This window comes from Chinchilla lanigera, unplaced genomic scaffold, assembly GCF_000276665.1.
Source record: "Chinchilla lanigera isolate Chin_1 unplaced genomic scaffold, ChiLan1.0 scaffold00052, whole genome shotgun sequence".
NCBI lineage: Eukaryota > Metazoa > Chordata > Mammalia > Rodentia > Chinchillidae > Chinchilla > Chinchilla lanigera.
In genome coordinates this window covers 8,326,436-8,344,876 of record NW_004955453.1, presented here as the reverse complement: position 1 = coordinate 8,344,876, position 18,441 = coordinate 8,326,436, and the positions used below count along the sequence as shown (strand labels likewise).

Here is an 18,441-nt window from a genome sequence, read left to right as displayed (position 1 = left end):
GCAAATACTATTGGCCAGAATACATGAACATCTGAAGATAATTATATTCTAGTACCTTTCAAATGCTCCTTGCAAAAAAACAGTTGAGACAGCAATACTAGATGGAAACAGTCACCTATCCATATTATCATCTTAAAGAGCTAGATAAATATCCTTTTTCCTTAAAACCACTCAGCAACAAAGGCCTATGCAAGACTCTTAATATATAAGGAGGTGAAATTGTTCACTAAATAAATTTATTACTGGGGAAACTAATCTACAGAAACATATCCACATAGACACACAAATAGAAAAAAATCTTAGTTACAGGAATTGTACCAAGTACAAATGGGAACAGGATAATCGTGTGAAAGTAAACTGACAAACACACAGCATAAGCTCCTAGTGTTAACCTACTAATGTAAGGCAATGTTAAATTTTTCCAGGAAAACAGGCAAGTGGAAAAAAAATCATTAAGCCATTATGCAATGTCACTCCAGCTAAAAGAAACTATTTATTATAAGTCAATAGATTACACACTGTAATATCAGCTTGGAGTTCACATAATAATTTTGGAACTATGCAAACAGCAATAGGGATTTTTGTTTTCTAATAGCCACAGAAAGTACAAAGGATGATAAAAATTTAGCTATTCTAAAAAATCACTTCAAGTGTTTTCTGGGAAGTGGACTGTTTGCTGCAATAGCTGATAATATTTATGTTCATGTACAAATTTTAAGAAGAAAGAGGAAAAACTGCTTTGCATTATCAAGAAATATCATAGAATAACAAATATCCAGAATCCTCCTGAGCACTAACATGAAAGCACCATTGAAATTAGTATATACATCTTTTTAAAAGTTCTTTAATAAGATATTATATGATCAATATATTTGGGGATTAAGTTTAATTTAATTTCATGAATTATTTTCTGAAAAGCTAGTAGACTGGATAAGAGTTTCTTTCAAAGGCTAAAGGATGACAAGCTATTTTTAGCATTTTAAAGACTAAAACAGTGATGAAAAAAGACATACCACAGGGCAAAGAATGGAGAGAAGTCAAGAAGTAGAAGAGGTAGCCATAGCTAACGTGCTCAGCCAAGAACGTAATTACCAAAATAACCTTGGAAAGAGGAGACAGAAGTGGATACTGCAGTGTGATTACTCTGATTCCAATTACTTTGGTTTAAATGGAATGAAATAGGGCTCTAACTCCATTAATTAACAAGCCTATCCACAGGTGATCTCTAAATGCTCTGAGTATAACTCCTATTAATGCAGAAAATGTACATGCCTAGAAATGGCATGTCTGCATATTAAGCCCAATTATGCAGTTTACAAGAGAATTGGACTTCTTTTATTTTTCCACATGAAAATTATAGTGAAGGGTGATGGGATAAAGAGGAAGGAGTGAAGCAGAGGGAATGTTGCATATATTAATGAATAATGATCCAGATAGAGGCAATGCCTTTCTTAAATTAGTTCATTTTAAGAGGAACAAAGGGGCCATCACGCTGGGTACACTTTCAGCACGGATGCCTGATTGGCTTATTTTGATCTGTACCATGATGTGGCTTCAATTAGCAGTAGCACTTACATGATGAGTAGCAGTCATTGTACCAGAAAATATGAGCCTAAAAGGTTTCAAAAGCATTTTAGATGTATGCAGGGGATGTCTAAAAGCACTGCACTGGAACTTCTCCATGGTTAACCGTCTATGCCCTTAGTAGTCTCTTCTGGTTTTGAGAATTTGACATGTCTTATCACATTTGTATCATGCCCTCTGAAACTTTATTTCTTCTCTTACTTCACTTGCCCAGTATGGCTTTGGGTGAGTCAAGAGAGGACTTTTATATCAATACAAAGAACATGAATATCTTTGCCATTAGAGAAACTAAACATATGTCAATTAACTTAAAACTATTTCTGATATTTTAATAAAATTTTTCCAACAAATGGAAATGAAGGTTAAAGAAAAAAGAAATCTATGGGGCAACTGGTCTCACAGGATATAAGAACAAAATGGGAAAAGTAAAGATAATACCAAAGAATGGTAGGGATTTTTTTCCATCTCTTACTGAGACGTTCTCAATCACAAGCTAGGAAAACCCTGAAAGAAAAACAACCCTAATGGAAACAGCAACTCACTCTGTGGGTGACCCTCAAGATGTCTTGCTGTCTTGTAGGTCCCAGGGATGGCTGACTTTTTCTAGTGTATCCTTGAAGTATTAGGGCATTACCTACCACCAGCTATGCAGTCATAACTTGCTCATGACCTTCAGATCCAAAGGAAAGATTAATTGGATCAAAGAGAAAGTTATGATTTTCTTGCGTAGTTGTGCACAGAAGAGATCTTTGTGAAAGCTGTGCAGTATAGATTACAAAACCACATTTCAAATACAGAGTATAACTTAAATAAATTCAAATATCCATGCTAATATTACCTGTTACCAAAATCTATAGCTCATCAAGTCAGCAAATTAGGGCTCATGGACCAAAATGAGTCTATAATCTAGAACACTGTCACACACATTTGTTTATAAATTGTCTTTCTGTTTTTCTGATGGATTTGAAGAGTTGGATAATTTCAGTAGCTCCAAAAGTATGACCCCAAAAGCTCAAAATATTTGCTATTCATGTAGAAAATGTGTTAACACCTGATATGACTTATTGTTCATTTAGAAAAAAAAGAGTGCCTTCATCAAATTTTTCTGAATCATTATGTCTCTGCTAAAAAGAAATAGAAGAAAAACATTCAACTTTCATATAAACAGGTATGAAAGAGTATCATCAAAGAAATGTTGAATAAGACCAAAGGAAATGAGATTTCCCGATAATCTCAATGATTTTTTCTTTACCTAAACCATGGCATTACAACCTGTTTTTTTCTGTAAATCAAAGCATGAGTCAAAATATATTCCTAGATATTCAGAGACACATATTCCTAAAACCAAGCGCTTCTTGAATAAATTCCTACTTTATGTGCAATAAAAACAATAAATACTGTTTGGAATACCAAGCAACAGGAAACTCTTGAACATAGAAACAGAAAGTGTCTTATTTCAAATTATTCACATATATATAACTATACACACAAAGATATTCTTTGCAACATGACAATACAAACCAATCTAAGAACTAGACCCCAGTGTGAAAAAATAGCACAAGAATTGGAAACAAGAAAATTAAAGGGCAAGATTGCAGCCAAAAATTAGTAAACACATAGTATTGAGAGCTTTTTTTTGTACTAGGGATCAAACTCAGAACCTCACGCTTGCCAGGCAGGTACTGTGCCACTGAGCAATATCCCAGGCACTTGGGAGCTATTAACAAGAAGATATTGTTAATATTGATACACTGGTAATTTACACTTGTATATAAGAGGTGAACGACTTACAGCTAGACACACAGAAACATTCATATAGTTTATGTGCATACTGTCCAGAATGTTACCTTTATAGTTTATTTTTTAATATTGGCTATTTTCTCAATCTTTTCAAATTCTGCATAAATTCTCAAGTAAAAGAATAGTTGAATTTAATTTAATAACAAGGCATTTTTATTCAGCAAGATAGGACAGAGGTCCCAATTCTATCAGTACAAGCAACAAAACTGATTTTTTGACAACATAAATTAATAGGAATAATTCTTTCTTCTCACTCACTGTATCCATTTATTGAACACCTAGTGTATTCTAAGCACTTGTGTAGATGTTTTTAACTTAGCAGGGAGCAAAACATAAGTTGTCCTCCTCAGACTGAATCATCTAGCTCAGAAGACAGACAAGAAATGACAGTATTTGGCTATTCTTTAAATGTATATGCTGGTCTACTGCTCACCATCATTTCCACCGCTGCTATCTCAGCCATCATCTGTCATCTGGATTATTTTATTCAAGTACCCTGCTTCTATTGTGTCCCCTAAGTGATGTGTTCCACACCGGAGCTAGATAGCTCTGTAAACCTAACTCAGACACTGGACTTTCTCTCCTGAAAGCCCTGCGAAGGGCTTCTGTTTCATGGGAATAAAGGGAGAAATCCTACATTAGATTCCAAGGGTCTGGTCTCATCCTTATCTCACCTCATCCTCTACATCCTACTTCAAATCTAAGGGCCTCTGCAATCGCTCGAAAGACCAGGCATAAAGAGGCGTTTGCCTCAGAACGTTGAACTTGCTGCTACAGGGATTCCTTCCCAGAAGTCAGCGAGCCTTGCTTCCGCTCTTCATTCCGGCTTCTGCTTCCGTGCCTCCTCCGAAACACTGGCCCCAGACCCCACTGACAACAATGGCTCACTCATCACAGCTATTCCCTTCCCCCGAAGCACAGTTGTGCTGCTGTTCGTGACTACTTGGTATTATTCATACGCTACCCATTCACTTTATGGTTTGGATTACTGTTAATGTAATCATTGACTCTGGATGTGACTACTTTCTCATGTCCTTAATATTAACCATATTTTTCCGTAAAGGTCTTCAGGCCATGGTTTTGACTTTTACACTGTTTAAATCCTGACTTTAACAAAGTAATGTAAAAGTAAGTCTTCAAAACTTATGATTGTTTCACATAATAGTTATAATTTTTAGTGTACAGTCAATTCAAAAGAAGAATTAATCAACTTTGAAAGCCTTTTCAATTAACCCTCTGAGATTTATTTATAATAATTCACAGTTATAAATGTCTAGCTATATGTTACAAAATTATTTAAGGCTATATGTAGATGTTCTTTCCTTTTTGCATCTTAAAAGATAAAGTCATGTGTAATACATACATCATATTAAGAAAAATATAAAACACATATATGTCCATACTTACTATGTAAATGTACATAAAGTAAGGAATGAAAATGAATTACTTTTAAAGGAAGAGTAGCTACAGAATTTTTTTAGCATAAAATAATAAACATTACTGAGTATTTACCAACAGAATTTTCCAGTTACAGGACTAACACAGATGAACTTTCACCTTGCATGTATGCTTATTCTGAATTTCAGATGTGCAACAGCAGGTTAAAGAGACAGTACAAACCTTCTGCATCTTTAGTTCTTCAGAATCAGTTCCATTACTGTTTGATCTACTACTAGTTTTCCATTGAATAAAGGTACATTTCTACTTAACAAAAATCCAGCAAGGTTCATTTTGCCTGCTATACTTAGGAATAAAAATAAATAACCCCAAGTACACTTTTCTAGTTTAGCTAATAATGGTGAATTGCAAATGAAAATCAGGTTTAAAATGACAATGATTGTGGAAACAAGCAGATTAAGCACTGTGTGATCTGTTTCTTCCACCTCTTGCTTTCTGCTGGATCGTTTCCATCAACACCCACAAAATGGGGAATGCTTCCATCCTTGGGCAAAACAAGCACACAAACCAACAGGCGGGTGGAGGTCGTTGGTCGCAAAGGAGAGCCGTGCAGCGGGGGGACGTTAGAGTTTTGCCAGTGTCATAAGGATTCTTCGTTGGACAAAGTCAAACCCAGAATCCTTTCTGATACTGATTTTTGGCAAAGGTCTTCAGAGCCCCTGCTTTCCACGTCAAGAATGCAAACCAAGAAACAGGATAATCTAGATATAAACCTGGCTATATTATGTAGCAGCTATTAATTGACTCCTTTTATCTATAAATAAGTGTTTTAACAATAGAAAGTATTGCACATGATTACCATGAAAAATTGTAAATAATACTTTACATGTCTTTGCCATAGTGTCTGGAATTTGACATATGATCAATAAATATTACCTATTACTATAAATCCTGATTCTATACTTAACAGAACCACTACTTTGCCTCCTGATTTGATTTATTAAAAAATGCACAGCTTCCCTTTTGTTCTGTTTGCAAAAATGATCCATGTGTCCCCTAAAGTCTTTTTATTGCCACTGCAATACTCTTTTCCCTGAAAAAATGATGCTGGTGAGTTTCAGAGCTCTCCCTTGCTCCTACATTGTTTCCTAACCACTGTTCTTTAAATACCATCTTTACCATTCTAGTCTATCTCAAATGTTCAATAGTACCCTACACGTCATGTGTAACATTAACCTTTCAACCTCAGTTTCAAATCCATCCATACTAAGAACAACTTTATTTATGTTGTGTAGCACTGGAGCTCTCATAACTGACCCCAGCCTGAAACTTGTTCTGTCCTGGCCCTCATCAGCAATGTGGGTAAGCCCAGCATTCTGGAATCATGATGGTTCAGTAGAAATCCTGCTGCTATAACTTTCCCAAGTAAGGAAAGTAGTAGGTAGTGACTGCAGTATGGAGGTTACGTTGTCTCATTAAACCTGTATTTCACCCCTTGTAAAATAGAGATATTTACAGTACATGTGTGTTTTATTAGGATTCACTGAGATTAAGCATAGTAATATCAAGTGCGGTGTGCAGCCAGATCTGGAGTAACCACACCCTAAACATTAGCACTTAGGATGGATAGCGTGTCTGACCTGCCTTCTTCACTCCTTTCCCTAGACAGAGCCATCTTCATCCTTTAAAGCTTATGTTTCTGTCCTCCATTTTCTGGGTAACCATTTTTAAGAAACTCTACACCACTCTGCTTTAGCATTCCTTAGAGCTCCTGTGTTTTACATTTATCTTCCTGATAGATTATTAATCATTTGAAGGCAGAGTATATTTTGTCCTCTAGTACAGATGTCCCCAATGTCCAGGGCATTGAACAGTCCTGGTACGTGGTCTCTTAGGAACCCAGTCCACAGAAGCAAGTGATCAGAAGGCAAGCAAAGCTTGATCATGGAACCATTTTGCATTCTTCACATCACCACCTGAGTCTGCCTCCTGACAGATCAGCAGTGGCATTAGATTCTCATAGGAGTGTGAACCCTACTATGAACTGCACATGTGAGGATTTAGGCTGCACACTCCTTATGAGAATCTACTGCCTGATGATCTGAGATGGAGCTGAGGCCATGATGCTAGCACCGTGAGCAGTTGCAAATACAGATTAGTGTTAGCAGAAATGTTTGACTGCACAGAGAGGGACTGCTTGCAGACTCATATCAAAACTCTGTCAAGGGGTGTCAAGTGACAACTGAACTGCGTCCGGCAGCAGGCTTCCTAGTAGGAAATGAGTTGATGTACTTCAATTGTACACCTGCAAATGGTGGCACACTTTAAGTCAGACTCCAGCACTTATTTTAGTCTACCCATGGCCCACCTGTTATTTTATGTACCACTTTCACCCATGCTTCTTTTCCAGAGTACACAGTTGTCTCAGCCACAGTTTTGGTAAGCACTGAAGCTAACCCTACCCAAAATGACTTTTAAAATATTATGGAGTGCTCCTTCTTGAAAAGGGAGAAAGCAAATGAGACAGCAGAAGACTCTAATAAGGAGAATAGAAACAATTCCTGGAGGCCACCAATCACTTCATCAAATGTGTCAGGACTGAGAGCAACAGTCTTAGTGCTTAACTGTATTACTGAAGCTAAGAAGTTCTGTTGCTGGGGTTGTTTTTAAGAGCTTTTAGAAGAGGCTGCCGTCCAAAAGGTGATACATGTTCCTCTTTTGGTTAACACCACAACTGGAGGAACTGATGAAATCATAGAGGACGAGAAGGCACAATCATTAGGGAGAAGTAGGGAATCCCCATGGTATACAATCACGGTTGAAGAATATACTAATGTTGGTAATAACACAGCGTTTGTTTTGGTGCAATACATTTTTCAGAGGGATGCCCTATGTATACTTTGCCAGCCAACGCCACAGCTGCAGAGCCATCCAAGCTTTGGAATGATTACAAATCAGCAAAGCTGAATTGGTCATTTTGGGGTCAGTACCAATATCCCTCGCTTAATGACTGAGTTCCATTCTTGCAACTAGTTTATTAAATGACTTGGTTGCTACACTCTATAAAGTACTCACATTACAATGTTTAAAACAAAGAAATGGTCAAAGGAAACTCCAATTTGATGGCTTTGCTGTTATTTGCATAACTCCTACATGCAGTACCGTAATTATAACAGAATATAAAACTACAGTACTATATTGTACAGTACAATCAACAAAAATTACAGTAGAATATAAATGAGGTTTCCTGTTCAAAAAAAGATATTGAGGCTCTAAAAACAACATGTACAAAACTCTACAAAAAAAGACAGGTCAGCCTCTCTCTGGCTGATGGCACCGAGGTTGCATGTGTGAGCCCTGACTACCACCACCACCAACATGCGCTATGTGGCCTCTTACTTACTGTCTGTCTTTGGAGGCAACTTCTCCTCCAGTGCCAAGGACATCAGGAAGATTTTGGACAATGTGAGCATCAAGGCAGAACATGACCAACTTAAGGTCATCTGTGAACTGAATGGGAAAAACATTGCACTTGTAACCACCCAAGGGATTGGCAAGCTTGCCAGTGTGCCGGCTGGTGGGGCTGTGGCCAGCTCTGCTGACCCTGGTTCTGCAGCTCTTGTCACTGGTTGTGCCTCAGCTGCAGCAGAGAAGAAACAACAGAAGAAGAAGGAGTCTGAAGAGTCTGATGATGACATGCAATTTGGCCTGTTTGATTATTCCTTCCCCTCTGCAAATAAAGCCTGTGCATGTACCTTAAAAAGAAAGAGGCAGGTAAATCTGAATAGTGTGCCTCAGGTGTTAAGTCTGAACAGTTGTTAAACAAATAGGTCATTAAAAGGGAAGTGTTTGCATATACATGGACGGAGTGGCTGCCATGACATCCTGGTTTTATTGCTCAAGTCTAAGAAGTTGCTTCTGAATGTGAGTCTACATGCAGAGAAATACTGTCTAGCTGAAAAATGTCACCTGAACTGAACAACATTTTACAGAACGTGATTAAAATTATCAACCACATTAAACTGCATGCCCTCAATTCAATCTGTTTGCACAGATGTGTACGGAGATGGATATTGAGCACACAGGTCCTCTCGTACATAGAAGTGAGGTAGCTTTCTGAAGGGACTTCTCTCATCAGAGTTTTTGAGTTATGAGAGCTGCTCCAGAGATTTCCTTTACAAAAACAATCACCACTGGCAGCGCATTCCGGTCACAAAATGAGTCACAAAACTTGCTTACACAAGTGACCTACTCAACCTGCTCAGGGAACTCAATCTGTCACTTCAGGGGAGAATGACAACTGTGTTGAAGTTGGCGATAAAGTGCTTCCACTGAGAGCCAAACTGGAATTATGGGGGCAGCCAGTGAACATCAGGAGTTTTGACATATTTTAAAACATTGACAGAGATTTTGAAAGATACTGAACCAGGGCCTTCTTTCTTCTAGCGGGTACATGATCTCCTGTCTGAGATTTCAAAAGAGTTTGAGCATTATTTCCCAATCATAGGAGACCCCTGACCTGGAGTAGCACAGATCTGCAACCCATCTGTGAATAAGTGGGGTGAATCAACTTTGTGCTAGGAAAGGATCACCTGCTGTACTTGAGACTGTGAATGACAATGGCCTTAACTTATGTTCAAGAGGATTTCAAATTTCCATACCTTCTGCAATAAAGTCAGGGCAGAATATCCTGTGATTGTCAGGATAGCCCTGAAAAACGTGCTTCCATGTCCAGCATCCTACCTTTATGAAGCAGGGTATTCTGTAGTAACAGCAACCAAAATGAGATTACAGAGTAGAGTCAGCATGAGTAGTACACTGTGGACGTCACTGCCTCCCTTCACCCCCAGATGGGACCATCTAGTTGCAGGTAAACAAGCTCACAGTTTCTACTAATTTCTTTAATAATAAACCTTTAATAAAATAAAATTATCAACCACATTAAACTGCATGCCCTTAATTCAATCTATTTGCACAGATGTGTACGGAGATGGATATTGAGCACACAGGTCCTCTCATACATAGAAGTGAGGTAGCTTTCTGACGGGACTTCTCTCATCAGAGTTTTTGAGTTATGAGAGCTGCTGCAGAGATTTCCTTTACAATTCCAAGAGAAATTATGACTTTATTTTTCTAGATGGTATGTTCCTTAAATTTTCAAAGAATGTGTATAATATTATTAGTACAAGCAAAACAGGGTTGGAAATACAGAGTGCTGAAGCTCACCCAATTCTCATCATTAAATTGAGTTTCTGTTTTAAACTGAAATGCATCAGAGATGCAGCATATTTACATTATTTATAGTTCAGGATGCAATTTCATTGCATTAGCTCCTTTAATGATTAAAATGAAGCTGTATGGTTTAAAAAAAACTATCACTGCAATGAAGATGTGATTCAGATTGAGAGAAAAAAGATTTGCAAATGTGCCACCAATCCAGGGCTCAGCCTCAGGTCCTCTGATTCCAATTTCAGCACATCTTCTGAAGCAGTTTATAACTATTCTAGAATTGCACGTCCATTAGAAAATTCTGTAATTCAACACTGCAACAAAAAAAGTGAACTTGTACTTCTCTAAGTTGAATTTGTATTCCCTTTAAAAAGGAATGAAATTTTTAGCTTTTATATCATCATACAGTTTCATTCAATAGAGTATTATGGAGTGAATTATTTAAATGTCATAACATTAAAAATGGCAAAAGGCAGCTCTAATGGCTTGACTTATTCGATTATTTTGTCTAAGCAGTTCTTGAGAGTCTATATAAATTATTTCTTTTTTCTTTTTTGGTACGTAAGAGCAAATTTGCTGTCAGTTTGGTAAGTCTGACTTAATGTTTGACAGGTACTGTGTGTTCACCAGCTTTATGTTACTATAGCAAATACCTGAGGAAAGTGAATGCACAAAGAAGAAAGTTTCATTCCGGCTCCCATTTATGAAGGTTTCAGCTGATGACAGAACAGCCCCATTGCTTTGGGACTATGACAGGCAGCGCGTCATGGTGGGTGCAAGAAAATAGAGAAAGACATTGGCATTCCATGAACTCCTTGGTGGGCATGTCCTCAGGGACTAAAATCTTCCAGTCACCCCACCTCTAAAAGTTTCCCAAAACCTTCCAATAATACCAAGCTAAAGAGGAAGCCTTTCACACATGGGCTCTGGTGAGCATTCCAGACCTAAACTATCACATGGAACCTGAATACTAGTTGTAGTTAGTACCTAAATTAGCTGTCATAAAAACTAATAATTGTAAAATATAACTTCTGCTTCTGTTCAGGTATATGAATCTATCCAAGTTATGCTTTTTACTTCCTCAAACATATTTGGAGTGTCCACTGTGTATAAAATGTGCTTCTATTGGTTATTATGACCCAAATACACAAAAAGAAATGGTCTTGTCTTCAAGGAGTTTACAGTCCAGTGCTGTACAGGGAAATGCAAAAAACAATAGAGGCTTTGGTAATGGTAACCAAATAGAAAGTAACTCATAACTATCAGAAGGGGAAAATATTAATTAGAATGGCAACAACAGGAGAATTCATAAAGAAAGGAGCACTTGCACTGAATCTTAAAGAGTAAAATGCCGTAGTGAGGGAAAAAACACTTTATTTAGTGGGAAAAACATGACCATCTCTCCTATGCAGGTGAAGAATGGAGGGCCTGAACAAGAGAATGGTGCTAATACAGTAGAGAAGGAAAAGGTTAGAAAGAATAGTGAAGACTTGGCAAAGGAAGGTTGGGGTCAAATCATAAAGTCATACAAGGCTCCACAAAGAGCGTGGATATTCTGATGTTGGTTTGCAAGGAGTGGTAGCATGACAAAGTCTGATGAGAATGTTTGAGATGAGTCAAAATGGAGAACAAGGAAGATCGAGTGAACAAACTGGGTGACCCTTACGCGTGGAGTACGGAGGCATAAAATAGGGAAGTGGCAGATGAAGAAACAGACAAAAAGAACTAAAGAGCATTTCAGAAGTAAAAGCACTAAAATGCATTCATTCATTCTGTGTGAGAAATGCAGAGAGAAACTATAGTAAGGAACAAACAAAGAATAGCACTTTTTGTGCGTAGTTAGGATAAATTGGCTCCCACAGTTATTTCATGAGCAAGGGCCTCAAAATATAAATCTCCAAGCTCTGGTCTCTGAGATTGTTATGCAAGATGTCTGGGATGAGAGCTTCAATTTTTAACATTTCTTCAGCTAATTTATTACCAAGTAATCCCTACCATGGACCTGGTGGGTGGCGAGCCACGTTGTTAACATGGAGCTATTCCATTAACGGTGATGTTGTTTCAGTCTACTACCTTAGGAAAGAGATGATGCCATCATTTATAATCTTTGAGCAGCTTATTTCATAGAATCCCAAGAGAAAACCAGTCTTGAACATTAGCTTTCCCAAATTTCCAAGCAGGATCTGATGACTTATTTTAATAAACTATTATTCTGATGCTTTTTTTGCTCTCTGTTTAATTCACAGACACGTGTAAGGCCCATTGACAGATAAGTCTTAGGCTAGCACAGTGGAAGACACAGACAGTGGCTTGGGAAGAAAATGCATCCAGAGGCCTATTGATTTATTGATACTATGAACACTTTCATGAAGAACACTCTTAAATGAGGAGAAAAAGTTTTAGAAAGTTAATCAGGCACTTGGAATACAAAGTGTACATACATGTTCTTTATTAAATTTTTATCACAATATTATTTAACTCCCTAAAATAAATTACAGACAGATATGACAAATGTCAAAATAGTGACACTTCATAATCAAAACTTAAAAGGTAATCAACAGGCTAGAAAAATTATATAGTGCATTAAAGAAAGAAAGAATCACATCTTATGTAAAGAATTTATTAGAATTATAAAGAAAAACAAAGAGCCAAAAAATGATACAAATATGTAAACAGATAATGCACAGAAAGAAATACAAAGGACCAATATAAGTAACATTTCTTCAATCTCAGTAGTAATTAGAAAAGATAAAAACAGAGTAATATATGGGTTTTGTTCAGAACATGGACAGGACAGTTCTCAAACTGATGACAGTGTTTGAGAAAGTGCATCAAAAAGGTAGTCTAGTTACATAAAATTTGTGGGAATTTAAGTTGTTTTTGCCTTTCTTGAGACTAATTTGGCAATATCTATGAATCAAAATACATATACTATTAGGTCTGCCACTTCCAATGCAATCTAGCCTATAAAAGTACTAATATACTTTTAGTACTAGTATAAAAGATGTATACTATCAGTTTCACCATTATTCATAATAGTGATAAAAATTGGAAATAACCTAAGTATGTATGGATAATATAAAAATAAATTATGAAATGTCATACAGCAGTTTAAAGAATGGGGCAGATTCATGTCTTGATAAAAAAGAGATTTACTTTGTACAACAAGGTCAAAAATCAATTCATACAACGATATGTACAGAATGATTGAATTTATATATACTTCAATGTCTATGGTTGCATGTCCACACATAGGCATGCAAAAGTATTTTACAAGGATAAATGAACACAGCCTAACAGTGGCTACTTCTAGATAAAGGGACGATTTGCCAAAGAAGGGGCTCATGGGAGATTTTCATTGTTTAATCTGTACAGCACTGCATTATGTAAATTTTCTACAGATATCTTTCTGATACTGAAAGAAACAGAAAAGCAGTAAACTCAAAGGCTTCTTAAAGGAAAAACAGCAGACCTTCGTTATCACTGTCTTAATAAGAAAGAAAACCCTGATCTGCCCTGTTAGCTTTATCTTTGACCAAATTCTAGGACTGCGTTTTCAAAATAAATTAAAATGTAACCTGCCTTATGATTAAATAAAGGATTTAGCTTGTGGAGACGTCACATTGTGAATTTGGGTAAAAATTAGTTTGCTTGTTTATCTTACTATTTTTTTCTTGTAACGCTCTCGCTGATGAAAGTTGATTTAATTGTGTGGGCGTTTGTAGGTGATTCTCCGGCAAAACAAAATCCTTATCACATGAGAAGGAATTTCTCAGTCCATTCAAGCCCCCGATTAGGTTCACTGTATTTGTAGGTATAAAGATCACATCTCCTAACTTAAGAGACTGTACTTTATACCTTGGCCGACACCTACCTGCCGTTTTCATGCCTTGTTTTGAGATCAATCCCCACCCATGTTGATGCTGGCAAAGCCCTTGGAGCTTTCCACACACAAACCTGCTCCACACAAAGATTCCCCACCAGGCGAACGCTTGCGCTACTGATGCGTATTTTAACACTCCGCCTGTTACCTGCAGAAAGGGACGTGGGTCCCAGATCTCAGTCGTACTTCCAGCTTTATTTCTGAGACTAATCAGTCACAAAGAGTTAGCGGCGTCATTCCCCAAAGGGGGACTTCCCCACATGAAAAACGTCCTCCTCTGAGGGACTACCTATCCATCCTGTGACACTGTGATAGTTCAAGCCCCAGGAAGCATTACGCAGAGGTGACAGCATTTGGAGAGAAAGGGTGGAATTTCCTTTCTTTACGTGGGTGAGAAGAGCACACAGGTGTGTGTGCGTGTGTGTGTGTGTGTGTGTGCACGTGTGTGTGGCCGTGCACAGCATTCTTTAACTAGAAGAATATATAAATATACACACATTAAATATATGTATATGCACATTTTTTTCCTGCCTAAAGCAGCCAGGCCGGCCTCTTTTCATTTGATCTTAATCCGTCTTCCCCGCCAGCGTGGCCCTGAGCACCCCTCTCTATAATAAATAGCTGGCGGTGCAAGACATTCAGGCAGCCCCCTTTGATCACCTCAGAGCTGTCAGCCCGGGCTGCTGTTTTCCTCCCAGCTCTTGTTCCTGCCTAAAAGTGGAAGTAATACCCCCTGAAAGAAAGACCCTAGGTGTCCTGCGAAGCATCCATCTATTTCTTTTTTTTTTCCTGAGGCCCACCCTCCCAGCTTGGACAAATCCCCCTGTCTCCGCCTCCTCCGCCCTGCACAGCCCATGGCCCCCCGAGACGCCCTCCCCTCGCGGCCGTGACCTCTGCCCGCGCCGTCTGCGGCGCTGCCACCCGGCCAGACTGGGAGGCCGCGCCCCGCGCCGCCCCGCGCCGCCCCTCCCGCCCGGAGCCGCGTCCTGGGGGTCTGCGCTGCGTCCTACCGTTCGCTCTGCAGCAGGCAAGCCTCCTTGCTCTCCGCGCGCAGCCTTTTGCGGACACCCACCCACGCGCCTCGCCCCCACCCTCGCCGGGAGCTCGGGGTTGCCCTGCCGACTCCCCGCCTGCGCTCTCTCGGGTCCCCGGCTGCCGCCGAGGTCAGGGAGGCGGGGAGGGCGTCGGACTGGGCCTCAGCTGTGAGCCTTTGCAAAGGCGACTGCCTCCAGACGGGGCATTGAGCACGTTTGCAAGCTGGAGTTCCGGTTTCTTCTTGTTTACAGCCGAGATCATAAGCAATCTGTGCCCCCTCTTATCTCCGTGTCAGGCAGTGATGTATAGTTTGTAAATATTATTCGAAGGAAATAATTCGCAAAAGCAAACAATTGGAAGCAAAGTGTACGGACCACGAGGTTTGTCTTTAATGTGTTTACCAAAGGACAGGGAGGGCGGCTGGGAAACGGGGACCCGGTGGGGTGGGGGTGGCGTGGGGTGGGGGATGGGTCCAGGGAGCCTGATGGGCCTGTGCTAGTGGCATAGCTAATTAAGCGGAGTGTTGCTTAAAAGCTTTTGCTCTCTGGAATTGCTCGAAAGTATGCATTATTTAAAAAAAGAAAGGAGTGATGATGTAGAACCGGGTTTTGCTGGGGGTGGGGGTTAAAAGGACTGAATAAAACTGATTGTGCTGGCTCAAAAAAAATGTCAAATTGCAGTGGAAAGAAATACAGCATTGCAGGCTGGTGCGCCGAGGCCCCAGCCAGGGAAGCCAGAACTGCTAAGTGGAAAATTCCTGCGGAGGACGTGTTTCCATTTCCAAGGGGAAGAAAGAGGGTGTTGTTGAAAGCTGGCAGTTCTTTGGAAAATACAGAAAGCGCAGGGAAGATGACAAAAAAACGACCTCATTGAACTCAGAAATTAAGCAAAACAAACAGTTTTAGCCCACTACCACATTCTGATAGTGCCTGAGCCCGCATAACAAGACGGAGCTCTGCGGCCCCGTTAAGAGGCTGAATTCTCAGCTCTCCCTCCCGGGTCCCCCGGTCTGCCGAGAGGAGAGGGAGGCAGTGGCAGGCGCGGGCAGCCGGGCGAGCCGGGGCAGCGGTGCAGGGCGCGCGGGAGAGCGCGTGTGCTCCTGCGGCGGCCGCCAGCGCTCAGGGCTACGCCTCCTGCGCATCCTCAGTCCTGAAAAGGTGACGCACCTGCGTCTGTCAGACACCAGGATCTCAGTTTAAGCAGCCTTCTTCAGGCAGACAGAACCTCAAATTGGAGGAGTCGTGGGATTTTGCTCACCAGGGTGGCCTCTAGGAAGACTGGATTTTTCCCCCTAGGAAAGCTCGAAAGGTATGGGGAGGAGCTTGGGGAGCAGAGGAGCAGTAAGTGCATCTCAGAAGCTGTATCCAGCGAGGTGCGTTCCTGGAACTGCGACCAGCAGTGTCACTAGGACCATTTCTTGTCATCTCCATGCATCCCGTGGGAGGGAAGGAGACCAATAAGCCATGTTTGCTGTTCTGCAAAGGTTCGGTCAGAAAGAAACGAGGAAAAAAGCCGCCAATATGCTACGTGTGTACAAATGAAGTTCACAGGGTCTTCCTTTGCTGTGCTGATCCTTGCTCGTGATCCTTTCCCACATCCACAACACACTGACAAGCGGAAGAAAACTTGCTTCACTCTGATGGTTGTGGGGTGCGTGTGTGTGCGTGTGTGCGTGTGTGTGTGCATGCGTGTGTGTGTGTGCGTGTGTGTGTGTGTGTGTGTGTGTGTGTGTGTTGCGGTGGCTGTTTTAAATACAAGTCCATAATGGCCTGAGAATGCAATGACTGTTGAATTATATTAAAAACACTTTATAAAACTATTTCCCATACCATCTTAATTAAAAATTACAGATGACTGAATTTATGTGGTTAAACTCCTATTGACAAACCCAAAGCGTGAATCAACACGTCTTGTACCGTTGCAATACCTCCCCTAAAATGGCCAGCGCCTTGGGTATGTACTTTCAATACTATGATGGGTCTTGGATTCTGAAAATTTTACATGGCAAGTAATACTTAGCTTAAGACAATAATTAACCCATTGCCAAAGTCATGTTGATGGTTGATCAAGGAAATGATACATTGTAAATTAACCAGTATATTTTTAGTCATTATGTTATAAATGTTCTCATCTGCCCTTGCAATCCATTTATGTAGTTTTTTGGGGTCTTACTGAGATGAAATTCAAACAGCACAAAATTCACTTAATTTCAGTGTCCTAGTCAATGGTTCTTAGGATATCTATAGAGATTTAGAGTCATTATTACTCATATTCCCCTTTCCATTTGGAAAACTCCATTTTTCTCTTTAATTCTCTTTCTTTTTATCCTTTTTCTCTTTCCCTTCCACCTTCTTCCATCTCTTGTTGTCCTTCCCATTCGAAAAAAAAATCTCCTTATCTCCTATTATCTTTTATTTTGTTCTTTATTTATACTTGAGATTTCTCATAGAAGAGAAACCGTGTGATGTATAAACTTGTGTGCCTAATTTTTTTCACTTAAAATCATGGTTACTTTCAAAAGAAGGCATCTTTTGAAGTGCTGAAGATTTTAAATGAAATTCAATTTGTTGTTTTTCTTTTATCACTTGTACTTTTATTGCCATATCTGACCTTCTCATACAATTTTAAGACGTAGTATTTCCTTTTTTAGGTAAAAGATACCTGAGATCAAGAAGGATTTATATTCTACAGGGTCAAGCAAGAGCTTCGCTTGAATAAATTAAATTTGAAATTGTAAGCTGCAGATATCACTGTATATTCCTTCTGTCAGTATTAGATGGGGTTATAACAGAGGGGTTAGGCTCCAGGACAAGACAGCATTGAATCTACTAAATCTTCCTTTCATTCTCCTGAGTTTACATATGATATTCTTGATATAGTAAAAATACAAAATTAAAATGTTAGGCCATTCTTTAATACTCTGCTGAAAGTAAAAGCAGATATCTGTCATAACCTATCCTACTAATAGAGTTTATTTTAAATTCAATGTTATTCTGCCTTACAGTTAATTTTGCATAACTACAGAGAAGAGAATGCCTTTTTCTGTATTTAGAATTGACTTCCCTGTTGTTCCAGTAAATCCTTTACAGAGGAAAATGGAGTCAGTGTTTTATTTACCCAATAAATATTTTTTTAAATCTAACATATTAGCCAGTTTTAAATTCTGCAGTGAAATACTGGAGTCAGGCTAACTTTATGAAGAGTAGAGATGGATTTAGCTAGGGGATTTAGCTCACAGTTCTGCAGTTTCAAGGTCAAGGTGCCAATATGAACTGGGCTCGGGAGAGGACCGCAGGACAGATCCCACGTGAGGGAGAAAGGACGCATGTCAGCCCAAGAAACCACAGGAAGGGAGAGACCAGTGGTCTTTAATAACAAGTGTTATAAACCAAGGAGTACCAAGAGAACAAACCCACTTTCTTCTAGGGACAGGGCACTCAAGGACGCACGAGGCCCCTCCCCTTGAAAGTCCACCCCACTTCCCAACTCACTAGGTGCCAACGCTGAGGGAC

General features: G+C 39.5%; 1 long non-coding RNA gene and 1 pseudogene across 1 annotated transcript; both read left to right on the top strand.

Annotated features, from left to right (window-relative positions):
- Window positions 1–8,160: 8,160 nt before the first annotated feature.
- On the top strand, window positions 8,161–8,604 carry LOC102010667 (annotated as a pseudogene).
- Window positions 8,605–12,463: 3,859 nt separating this feature from the next.
- On the top strand, window positions 12,464–18,038 carry LOC102016883. Its single transcript, XR_262720.2, has 3 exons — window positions 12,464–15,309; window positions 16,780–16,882; window positions 17,580–18,038. It is a non-coding gene; the product is annotated as an uncharacterized LOC102016883 (long non-coding RNA).
- Window positions 18,039–18,441: the final 403 nt, after the last annotated feature.